This window comes from Giraffa tippelskirchi, chromosome 7 (genome assembly GCF_054371585.1).
Source record: "Giraffa tippelskirchi isolate mGirTip1 chromosome 7, T2T-mGirTip1v1.2.pri, whole genome shotgun sequence".
Taxonomy (NCBI): Eukaryota; Metazoa; Chordata; class Mammalia; order Artiodactyla; family Giraffidae; genus Giraffa; species Giraffa tippelskirchi.
Genome location: NC_137281.1, coordinates 137592790 through 137605179, shown reverse-complemented (window position 1 = coordinate 137605179; position 12390 = coordinate 137592790). Strand labels below are relative to the sequence as shown.

At 44.6% G+C, this 12390-nt stretch overlaps 1 long non-coding RNA gene across 2 annotated transcripts in view; it reads right to left on the bottom strand.

Annotated features, from left to right (window-relative positions):
- The window catches only part of LOC145513482 (uncharacterized), an 80421-nt gene that overhangs the window by 64728 nt on the left and 3303 nt on the right, over positions 1-12390 (bottom strand). Inside the window, exon 3 of one of the 2 annotated variants that reach the window (XR_014059418.1) lies at positions 8426-8489. The exons of the other annotated variant lie outside the window; for it this stretch is intronic. This is a non-coding gene — a long non-coding RNA (uncharacterized LOC145513482). The remainder of the gene's footprint in view (positions 1-8425; positions 8490-12390) is intronic. 2 annotated transcript variants of the gene reach the window in all.

The window sequence follows — 12390 nt, the reverse complement described above, 5'->3', positions numbered from 1 at the left end:
TTTTCCCCAAGTCTTTTTTTTTCTACGTGGATATAGATACACCTTTGTTAAAAGAAAGGATGTGGATATTTATGACTCAGGGGTAGTGATCTCTCCCTTCTCCAGCCCACAGGCCTGACAACAGTGTTTCTCTCCACCCCTGCAGAAGGAAAGAGGGCAATTAGTCTCTCACTAGAAACAGGACTTGCTGGGATCCCAAATAGGGAGACCTTGGAAACTAAACCTGTTCTTCCTGATAGAGGTTTTCAAACTTTTTGCCCTGCAAGCCATTTTGGAAAGACCACAAGCCCTTAGGAGTCTCCTTGCCTGCTTACCCTGATTTGTAAAATCAATTGTTAAAAATTATCTACTGTACATGGGTTTGATCCCTGGTCTGGGAAGATTCCACATGATGAAGAACAACTAAGCCTGTGCTCCATGACTGTTGAGCCCAGGAGCCACAGCTACTGACACTGGACTGCCCTGGAACCCGCGCTCTGCGACAAGAGAAGCCACCACACTGAGAAGCTCGTGTACCGCAATGAAGAGTAGCCACTGCTCGCCGCGGCTAGAGGAAGTCCATGTGCAACAAAGAAGACCCAGTGTGGCCAAAAATAGATAACTAACGAATGAATAAAATAATGGACAGAACAGGGAACTCAACTTTAGTGCCCTGTGCTGACCTAGATGGGAAGGAAATCCAAAAAAGAGGGGATATATGTATATGTATAGCTGATTCACCTTGCTGCACAAAAGAAATTAACACAACGTTGTAAAGCAACTAGGCTCCAAAAAAAAAAACAAAAAAATTTTTTTTTTTAAATCGGGAAGCCTTTCACCTAGTAAAGCATATATTGCTGCAGCTGTGCTGTTCAAATGCTCATTCTCAGGTGCTTTTCAATGTGGAACTGAATTTGCTGTAGGAAATACTTTTGAAAACCTCACACGTTTTTCTGTGGCTGGCCCGTGAATCACCAGAGGAACCCATGTAGAACATCAATGCAAATCTGTTCCACTGGGTTCTTTCTCAGTATCAGACAAAATGTCATGTTTTCATCAACATTACCAAGATCCTATCCCTCACTTCTGCCCTAAAAAGAGGTATTTCTTTGGCTGTCAGAAATAACCTGGGTCTTTCCCTCTCCATTATGATAATACTTGGGGCCCTCTGACTGAGTCCACCTCACCCTGACTTCTCCAACATTACACTGAGAAAATGAAAGTGTTAGTCATTCAGTCGTGTCTGGCTCTTTGCGACCCTGGACTGTATGAACTGTAGCCCGCCAGGCTCCTCTGTCCATGGAACTCTCCAGGTAAGAACACTGGAGTAGGTTGCCATTTCCTCCTCCAGGGGATCTTCCCGATCCAGGGATGTAACCTGGGTCTCCTGCATTGCAGGCAGATTCTTTACCATCTGAGCCACCAGGGAAGCCCCACAATCCATTTGGGAGTAGGAGGTAACTTCAGGTCTCCAAACCCTTGGGAGGGACCTCAGATGCTTACACAACTTAAGTGCACTGAGATGAAAGAATGTGTCCTAAGAGCCACGTCCCAAATGCCACTTCTCTGTGGCTTGCAGGTACCAGAAGAGTTTATGACTAAGTATTTCCAGATGTTTCAGGCTAGATGGTGTGAAATTCAGGACAGGAAGTCTTCCCTTGAATGCCTACGACAAGCCCAACAGCCTCTTGCTACTGCTCCTCTCCAGACACACATAAATGCAAGGAGCAAAGGATACCTCCTCCACTGATCCTTTCTGCTGCTGCCACAACAAAAGTCTTGGTGATTTCTGTCTCCTAAGAAAATGTGTAGCCCCACCCAGAGAACAGGTCCTGCCATATTCCTTCAGGGCCCTCACTGTGTGTGAGAGGTCCCCTAGTGTCCATGGTAAAAACCTGGGCTCTGGACTCAGGCCGACCTGGGCGTGCATCCCAGCTCCACCACTTCTTGAGGAGTTTGGCCTCAGGAGAGGGTCTCTACCTTGTGAGCTTGAAGAAGGGGTTGTGGGTCTGTCCAGCAATCATTTGTGAAAGACTGCTTTGCAGGAAACGGTGATGAGAGAGGCGGGGTTCCTGAAACAGGCCGCTCGAAACTTCACTCCCAAGCACAGCTGCAGCAGTAGGAGCCACTGGCCAGGCTCAGCAAGGGTGGTCTCACTGCTCTCACACCCCTGTTGGCACCTGCCTGTCTCCACTGAACTTTCACAGTCCCCCCCGCAATCCTCCAAAGTCAGCACTGACCACTCAGGACTTTCTTCTTCTCTCCAGTTGAGCTGTGCTTCTGAGTGGCCAACCCTGGGGCCTTTCCCACCACTTAACCAGGACTCCCCATCTCAGCAGGTAAAGGTAAAGGTGGCCTGTCTCCAGCTCTCAGGAAAGCACATCACCTATTTATGATCTCTTCTTTGTAGGCTCACTTCCCAGCGCCCAAGGACAGCAATTCTCTGAGTCCAGTCCAGGGTTCCAGAACCTACTGTAAAGCAGGGTAAGACCTCTCCAGCTCCTCCCCACCCACCAGCATGCCTGCAGCCTAGCTTCCAGGGGCAGGAGTCAATGTAGACGTGGGAGCTCCAAGCCCTAAGACCATCCAGATAGCTTCATCTGGTCTTCAGCTCTCACCACTGGAACCTGGGACATCTTCTCTGATCCTGACTCTCTTCACTGTAAGACTCAGATGTCACCTGTCACTGAGGCCACCCCTGAAAAAGCACACCCCCCACCATCCCCTGTCCCCCATTCCCTGTTGAACGCCAAGTCTAATTTTCCACGTGGAGAAGTTTTAGAAAAGCAGTTCTCCTCCCAAATTCTCTTGAGATGTGACTCAGACAGCGTCTCCCTGCCAACTTCTCAGAGTCCTTCCTAACTCTCAGGAAGCCAGACTTCCGGCCCCTCCCCCAGCCCTGGGAGCAGCCGGAGCCCTGTGGGTGCAGTCAGATCGCGATGGGAACCAGCCATCACATCTCTGGTGGGTTCACATCTTTGGGGCCAGCACAGCAGTTACGGCAAAGCACTCTCCAAACATTCTGATCTGACAAACGGGGAGCCCCGTGGGCCCGAGAAACAGTCACTGGAGTTAAGCCCTTGCTGGTTTCCCCACCCTAAACAGTCTCTTTCCCCTGATACAGACAGTCCCACAGGCCTCCTGATGGGAAAGCTGCAGAACCAAGGGAAGCAGCTTCTGACTGGAAAAGTGAAAGGAACCAAAAGCCAAAAGGCTCAGATTACTTGTAGGGGCTGTTCTGGGAGGCCTTCGTCCAAGCTCTCAGCTCAGAGGAGATGGCGAAGAGACTGGAGACAAGGAAAGTGAAATCGAACCTGTCCTGGCAGTTGCTGATCCAGTCGCCACCCCAAGGAGGAAGTCAGGGCTGCATGTGCTTCCAAAACTTCCAGCCAAGACCCAGAATCATAGAGTGGGGCCACAGCTTCTGCCAGGCCGGCCAACAGGCAGCTGGGAACCATGGGCGTCGGCAGGAGCGGGAGGCAGGGCCCCTGCACCTCAGGGCTGCCGGCAGCACCTGGAGGACTAGACATTGGTAAGAAGGACCAGGAGGCCCATCCTCTGCTGGGTTTGCCTGGACAGCTGAGCAGAGTTGAGGACTCCCACTCACATGGGCTGGCGGGTTTAAGGGAGAGGAAAGAGAAGGGGGTTTAACCTGGAGATGGACAGAGAGAGGGAAGGGAAGTGGGGGAGGGATGGGGAAAGGTTGGAGGAGAGAAGGGAAGAGATGGGAGGGGACCCGGAAGGCAATGCCTAGTTTTAGTGGAGTGGAATATTTTCAGTGTAAGCCACCCCACAGCTGCCCATCATGTTCACACAGTTATCCTTAAAAGCTGTACAGGAGAAAGTCATTTTTTTCACATGGCCTGGTAGTTAAAAGTCAGGGATCTGGAGTTAGTCATACAGATTCAAATCCATGCTCTGCTTCTTCTCCCAGGGGTTGACTTGGATAAACGTCTTAACTTCTCTAAACCTCCATTTCCTCATCTAAAAAATGATGACAGTAGTCCCTACCTTTAGGGTTGTTGTAAGAATTAAGTCAGGCAATGTTTATAAAACCCTTAGCACAGTGCCTGGTACATAGAAAACTCTCCCTTGCTACTATCGTCACAAGTGGTAGACAAGCATCTGGATGAACAAGGTTTCCCGAAGCAAAACCTTACGGAAGATGCATGTCTAGCCCCGGGACCACAAAGATCCAAAAAAACAAATTTCACAATAGCCAGCAGTAGGGTGCTAATGGCTCCATCTGTAGTGTTCAATGGCTATGGCTTAATCTATGAAGTGTGTAGCCAGATTGATTCATTGTAGACATGCTCCATTGTGACAATAGCCGACAATTTGATTTCCCTATTTCTTATTTCTTTTTCTTATGCTAAATTTTCTCTGCTTCCCTCCAAGACAGGATCTGCGAGTCCTGGAGACCTTATTAATTCACAGGAAGGGCCAAGAGAAGCAGGGAGAGCACTGACCAACATGGCCCAGTGCCTCGACCTGTTCATGACTGTAACTTGGGCTATAAGCCTTCCTGCTCCTCCACAGAGTGTGCATGGAAGGTGTGGAGACGCCATGACACAGTCCATGTCTCACGACTTAACCAGTGGTGTCAGGAAATGGACTCAGTGTAGCCAGCTTGAGGCCAACATTTTAGCTCAGTTTTCACAAGGTCACCTAATCTTTAAATTGGAGAGGGTGGCAGGTGCTTGAGCTACCCAGGTGTGATCCTCGCTCCATGGCATGAGCTCAGAGGTGCTGCAAACCATGGCTCTCAAATCTTCCTTCCACACCCCTGTCCCAACACCTGACATCTAGACCAAGAAGGTCATTCCTTGAGTCACAGGGTTGACAAACATATTATTTCAAGTGCCAACTCTAAGTTATTGACATTAGATTTTGTTTCAGAAAGATTCTCAGGCCTTTTCTGGTCTCAGTGGGATGTTTCCAATCTATTAGCAGTGTCTGCAATGGACACTGGAAAAGAAGTGCCAGTGGTTTTGTACAGAATTACTGTTCTTAAAAAACATTTTCTTTTTATATTTACGGTGCAACTATATATAGCAGGGAACATGTGAACTTGTAATGACTAACAACCATATCAGGGCCTTGAGGGCATAGGAGGCAGAACAGGGACTTTCTTTATTACTGTTATTATCATTCAAACTTTTATTTTACATTGGAATATAGCTGATTAACAATGTTGTGATAGTATCAGGTGGACTGCAAAGGGACTCCATCATACATATACATGTATCCATTCTTCCCCAAATTCCCCTCCTATCCAGGCTGCCACATGACATTAAGCAGAATTTCCTGTGCTATATAGTAGGTCCTTGTTGGCTATCCATTTTAAATATAGCAGTGTGTACATGTCCATCCCAAATTCCCTAACTATCCCTTCCCTCCACCCACCTTGGTAACCATAAATTCATTCTCTAAGTCTGTGAGTCTATTTCTATTGTGTAAATAAGTTCATTTGTATCATTTATTTTTAGATTCTGCATATAAGGGATATCATATGATATTTCTCTTTCTCTGACTTACTTCACTCAGTGTGACAATCTCTAGGTTCATCATTACTGCAAATGGCATTATTTCATTCTTTTTAATGGCTGAGTAATATTCCATTGTATATATGTACCACATCTTCCCTATCCATTCTTCTGTTGATGGACATTTAGGTTGCTTCCATGTCTTGGCTATTGTAAATAGTGCTGCAATGAACACTGAAGTGCATGTGCCCTTTCAGACCATGTTTTTCTCCAGATATGCGCCCAAGAGTGGGATTGTAGGGTCATACGATGGCTCTATTTTTAGTTTTTTAAGGAATCTCCATACTGTTCTCCATCGTGGCTGTACCAATTTATACTCCTACCAACAGTGTAGGAGGGTTCCCTTCTCTCCACACTCTCCCCAGCATTTATTGTGTGTGGATTTTTTGATGATAGCCAGTTTGACTGGTATGAGGTGATATTGCATTGTAGTTTTTTAAAATGCTTTATATAGACATGATTTTCTTTTTTGGGGGGGTGCTATGGAGTTTTCATTGCTTGGTGTGTGCTTTCTCTAGTTGCAGGCAGTGGGGGCTATTGTTCCTTTGTGATCAATGGGCTTCTGATTATGGTGGCTTCTCTTGTTGTGGAGCATAGGCTCTAGGCACAAAAGCTTCAGAAGCTGCAACACATGGGCTCAGTAGTTTTGGCTCCTGGGCTCTAGAGCATGGGCTCAATGGTTGTAGCACACAGACTTATTTGCTCCATGACATGTAGAATCTTTCAAGACCAGGGATTGAACTCTTGTCCCTGCATTGGCAGGCAGATTCTTATCCACTGAACCACCAGAGAAGTCCCCTCATTGTAGTTTTGATTGGCATTTCTCTATTGGTGATGTTGAATATCTTTTCATGTGCCTCTTGGCCATCTGTTTGTCTTGTTTGGAGAAATGTGTAAGAACAGGGACTTTCTTAGAGGGGATTTAAGAATGGTATGCTGCCTGAGACCTGGTATTGGTGGTTGAGGAGGACAAGCCCAGATGGGGGTGCAGAAGGAAAGCTGGGATGACTATGGAGCAGTACCAGACCTTGGGTTTCTTGGGAAGGGACCAAAACATAGGTAACCACCTCCGAATGGGTCACCAAAGCAAATTCTAGCACAGCCCTTTGAGTTCCACCCTCCTGCCAGTCTAGGGCACTCCATACCCTCTGCCCAGAGGGAAGCATCCAATTCTAACTCCAATGTAAGTAGCAGCTACCATGTACCTACCTCTATGTTCCAGCGGCAAGCTTGGTGCCTTCATACACACTGTATACATTTAACCCACTCCCATGTGGTAGGATTTTCCAAATTCCACAATATTATATGTTATTGATCTATTTGTTATAAATATATTATGTTCTCATAGTTTTTTTTTTAATCAAATAGTACAGAAGTGTCTGAAATGAAAAGTAAGCCCAAGTCCTACTTTTCAGAGATAACTACTCTTCAAAGTCTCTTATAGGACACCCATGACTGTAACAGCATTATTCCCAATGGCCAAAAGGTGGAAGCAACCCAAGCGTCCATCAACAAATGTGAGGATAAACAAAATGTGGCATGTATGTGCAGTGGAATATTATTAGATGATAAAAAGGAATGAAATGCTGACACATGCCGCAGCATGGATCGACCTCGAAGACATTATGCTAAGTGAAATGAAACAGACACAAAAGGATTTGTCTTTGTATGAGCCCACTTATATAAGCTTATCTAGAATAGGGAAATCCATAGAGACAGAAAGAAAGGTGGTTACCAGAGGCAGGGGGAGGGGCAGAATGGGGCGCTACTGATTAATGGGTGCAGAGCCTCAGTGTGTGATGATGGAAATATTCTGGAGATAATGGCTGTTCAACATTGTGAAAGTACTTCATGTAACTAAACTGAGTACTTAAAAGCATTAAAGTGGTTAATCTTATGTGTGTTTTACCACAATTTAAAACAACAACCAAAAAATGCTATTCTGTACTTTTCCATGAGAAAGTAAAGGTAATCTTGCTTTGCACAGGAGCACAGGACCATAAACATAACCATGCAAGCTGACACCATTCAAACTGACCTAAATAGTCAAAGGGAAAAATAAGGATTGTTCCATGACCTTTAAATTTGTTGTCAAAATTAAAACCCTCTTACTGTCAGTTATAAAGGTAGAGGGAAAAAATAGTAACTCTATTATTTACATAATACACTGTTATTTAAAACATTAGGAATGTTGAGAGTATGTTCTATTTCTTGGTTAAGAAAAAAAAAACTTATCAAGAGTAGTTTGAACAGTGCTTGCCTTCTTTTTCTCTTCACATAATTCACAATACAGGGCAAGCATCATTTACATGCCTTAGTGAATTTGCATGCTCCTTTGGATCTTTTCAACATTTATCCACTGAACTTTCAATGCTGTGAAATAGCTCTAAGGTTTTCTCTAATGTCAAATGTTTTTCGATGTCACTTTTTCTAGGACATTTTCCTCCTTTTTGTCACAACCACTTTCCTCATTTATACCAAGTCCACCTTCCCCAGATTCCTCTATCCATACATCTAGAGTCTCAGTAATGGCAGCAGTGTCAACATTCCTGTGGCCACTTATTTTTTTTTCTACCTTCATTTACATTAGATTCAAATCCTGCAAGGTTATTTGCACAGTGGAGTAAAAGTTACTGCCATACTGCACAGAATCCAAGGCAGAAGTAAATGCTCCATTTCAACTATGACCAGCTTTCTGTTCCTAGTGCAATTTAAACTACAAGATATTGAAGGGACTTGAGCCTGTATTTATATTCACTGGGCTTTTTCAATACAATTTGCACCATGGCTATACATTTAGATCTCATATCTTTGCTCTGATGTTGCCATTTTTCAGATCTTTTGGTCACATACAGTTCTACTTCCAGTCTTATCACTTTTCATTTATTTGCTGCACTTACATCTTTGTTGGACAATTCTCTTTTTTGATTAACCATCTCTGTAAAATGGCACGTGGGTTTATCACTGAAAGACAAGGAAGCAAAATAACCAAGTACTTTGCTGTCTGTGCATGAACCCAATACAGGTGTGTAGTTACCAATACCCACTAGGCTTTAAAATAAGTGGCACGACTAGTCACTCACTGATCATGGTGTGTATCTGCTGTTTACATAGTGATTAGTGGGCCAAAGAGCTAGCAGCAAGTTTGTACTTTATGCAATTATATTTAATATACAGTGGTAACTGAAATATGACCTGTGTTACTAGGGGACTAGTGTTTCTTAAAATGTGATAACAAGTTTGTATATATTGGAGATATCCAAAGCAAGGACTGCATGTAGTAACAATGGGTATTTGACTATTTGTTATATACCTGGCCTTACTCAGGGCTTCCCTGGTGGCTCCGACAGTAAAAAATCTGCCTGCAATGTGGGAGAGCTGGGTTCGATCCCTGGATTGGGAAGATCCCCCTGGAGGAGGGCATGGCAACCTACTCTAGTGTTCTTGCCTGGAGAATCCCCATGAACAGAGGAGCCTGGCAGGCTAATCTCCTAACTCCCACTATGAGTTCCCACTTTACAAAAGAGGCAACTGAGTCACAAAGAGATTAATAGGCCCAAGGTCACACAGCTGGCAGTGGTGGAGCTGAGCCTGTGTTTTAAATTTATATGCTGTACTTCCTTTGGTAGAGATAAGTAAGAGTGATTTGGGGTAGAAGTGTCATGTGGCTCATAAAAGAGGCTGTGTGTAAGCCAGTCTGCCCACAGCTGCCCCTCCCTCCCAACCTACTTGGGAAGATTATCATTCCAACATGAGTGCCTTTCACCACTTACCCTGCTCACCGAGGAAGAGAGGTGCAGCCTCAAGTACCACCTTTGTTTCTTCATTTTTTCTCATTTCTTTTGGAATAGGTAACACATTCACGTAAGCACAAATTCAAAAGGTACAAAGGACTACATCATCCTCTCTCATCCTCTCCTCCAGCCATGATTCTCCTCACCAGAGACAACCAAGGACAGCAATTTCTTCTCCCTCCACTCCAAAACTATCCCAGAATGTCTCACACCACTTGCCTCTCATTTCCTGTATCTACTAAGACTAAAGTTTGGACAGGACCAGAATCCTGGGTTATAGAAAATCTTGGAATACAAAAAATAATAAAAGCACTAAAATTCTTTAAAAATTATTTTGGATTTGTTTGTTTCCATGGAGTTAAGAGCCATTTGGATACCGTGAAGAAAAAGAGAGAGTCTGTCTGGTTTGGAATTTGAGAAGGGAGGAGCAGTGAAGGACCAAGCACTCCTGGTAGGAGAGGGCCCTGATTCCCACGGGGAGGGGAGGGGAGGCAGGTGGGGCCCTGCCCCACCTTGAAGTCTGCCAATCACTCATGTTCAGAGAGGGCTCCACATGCAGCCTGTGAATCTCACATAGTCTATTTTTAAAAGGATGTAAAGGGCGAATAAAAGAATATCTTCATCTACTATGCTGGCTGTTTCAGGATAATATTGATTTCAATGGGCTTCCCTGGTGGCTCAGTGGTAACGAATCCACCTGTCAATGCAGGAGACATGGGTTCGATCCCTGGGTCTGGAAGATCCCCTGGAGAAGGAAATGGCAACCCACCCCAGTATTCTTGCCTGGAGAAGTCCATGGACAGAGGAGTCTGGCAGGCTACAGTCCATGGCGGTACAAGTCAGTCTTGAGTTAGGGACTAAACAACAATAAAATTGATTGCAAATATTCTATCCTGCTGTCCCCTTGAGGTACCACAAATGTTTTAGAAATTCCAACTTTGCAGTCTCTAAACCATACCTTCAAAACTGCCTCTCTCCTCTAAGCTTATTACCTTCTGCAGCACAGAAGCCCTTCTTTGAACATATATTTCACATTTTCAGCTCAGATAATAAGGTAATAATAGAATATTTGAACAGAAGGAATTGGCAATTTAAAGGAAAGGGGAGGAATAGTCAATGTAAAAATACACCCTAACCCATCTTTATTGAGAGGCTGTTTAGTGTAGCACTCTTGAGCATGGGTGCTGGAGCCAGTCTATCTGGGTTCAAATCCTAGCTTGGATGTTTACTGACTGTGTGTCCTGGATACAGTGATTAACCTCTCTGTGCTTCAGTTTCCTCATCTAGTAAAATGAGGGGATTGATACTTGGTTCTGAGGGGCTTTGTAACGATTAAGTATATTAATAGAGGACAGTGCCCAGGGCAGAGTATCATACTCTCTGGATCTGGTCTTGCCACTGGGCCTTCCACCCAGGACTGGGCGCTAATCTCTTTACATGCTTGAAGTCATTTAACCCTCACACCAGCCCTCAGTATTTCTAATCAGCATTTGAGGAAACAGACCCACAGAAGCTGAGTTGCCCAAGTCACTCCCCTCAAAATAGAGAAGCCAGAATTCAATCCCAGCCCCCAGATGCAAGCTTTTGCCCCCACGCTGTACACTAGTATGAACATAGCGGGTGTACTGCAAGAGAGATGTTTTTAAGTAGACCAAGGTCCTGCATTTCTGCAGCCTTGCATTTCACTGTCTGCTCACCTAATGTTGCTCAAAAACACCTTGGTTGCCTCAATCTAGTTGCATCTCAGTATCAGCTGCTGATCAGTCCATGTCCACCTGACCCCAGTGAAACTGTCATCACATGGGAGAGTCAGAGGAAGGCCTTCTGATAGGAACAGCATCTTCCAGCCACATGAGGTCTGGGGGAGTGAGCTTCTGGGGCTATCCTATTCTCTCTCCAGTACCATCTCCAGAAAATACTATGACAAAATATACCCACATCAGCTTCCAGGAGGGCTATGACAATGTGGGAGGAAGAAAAGGCTGTGGGAATGTAGGATAGCTTGGTAAATGCTTTGAAGACTTTGGAAATTATTATTGTCCCTGTTTTAGGTCACCTTTCACTAATTAATCAATATGCCTGATTAACTGGGATCAAATTCAAGTGAGTTATTAAAACACACATATAAAGTTCTCACACAGGCACTTGATGACTGTTGATAAGAATACTCCTTGGACAATAAGGTAAACAGGATAACATGAAGACCACCAGACATGGAGTGGCCCAAACGAATTTAATGAATGGACTGCATGTTGACGGCTAGGAGCTGTGTGACTTTGGGAAAGCCACGTAACATCTCTGTGCCTGAGATCCTCATTTGAAAGGAAAGTGTTCGGCCAGCCTGTCTCTTTCAGCTCATCTTTTTCTACTCAGCCCAATCCAACCAACTGTTTGAATGTCTCTTAGATGCCTGCCAGATAACGCTCCTCAAACCACCCTGTTTTTCCTCCATGACACTTCTCACAACATATAATTATGCACTTGTTTTCATGTTTAATAACTGTCTACCCAGCCAGACAAATCAAGGACCATGTCTGACTCAATCACAGCATCTAGCACACTGCCTGGGACATGTGCCTGAGTCAGTTAATGAAAGAAACATGGGGAAGGCTAGTCACTCTATTCACTAGGACATAACATGATATTTACTAGAGCAAGTATGTGAAGAGTCTGAATGTGCAGAGGGCCAGTGATTAAATGGAAGAGAGGGTAGGATTGAAAAAGATTTCCTAGAGTTTTGTTTTAGCTGTTCTGGGTCCCAGAAAATCCCTAGGCAGATGTGTATGAATTTGGGGAGTGGGGGAGGATTAATAACTGGGAGGATGGAAAGGGGGAATCTTATGTATTGATTATCAAGGAGAGACTTCCTTGGTCCAGTGGCTAAGACTCTGTGCTCCCAGTGCAGAGGGCCTGGGTTCGATCCTTGGGCAGGGAACTAGTAACAGATTCCCCCAAGCCGTAACTAAAGCTCCTGCATGCCTCAACTAAACCCCAATGCAGCCAAATAAATAAATAATTTTTTTAAATAAAAGAGTATCAAGGAAAGGCAGGAAATATAAAAATACATTTTT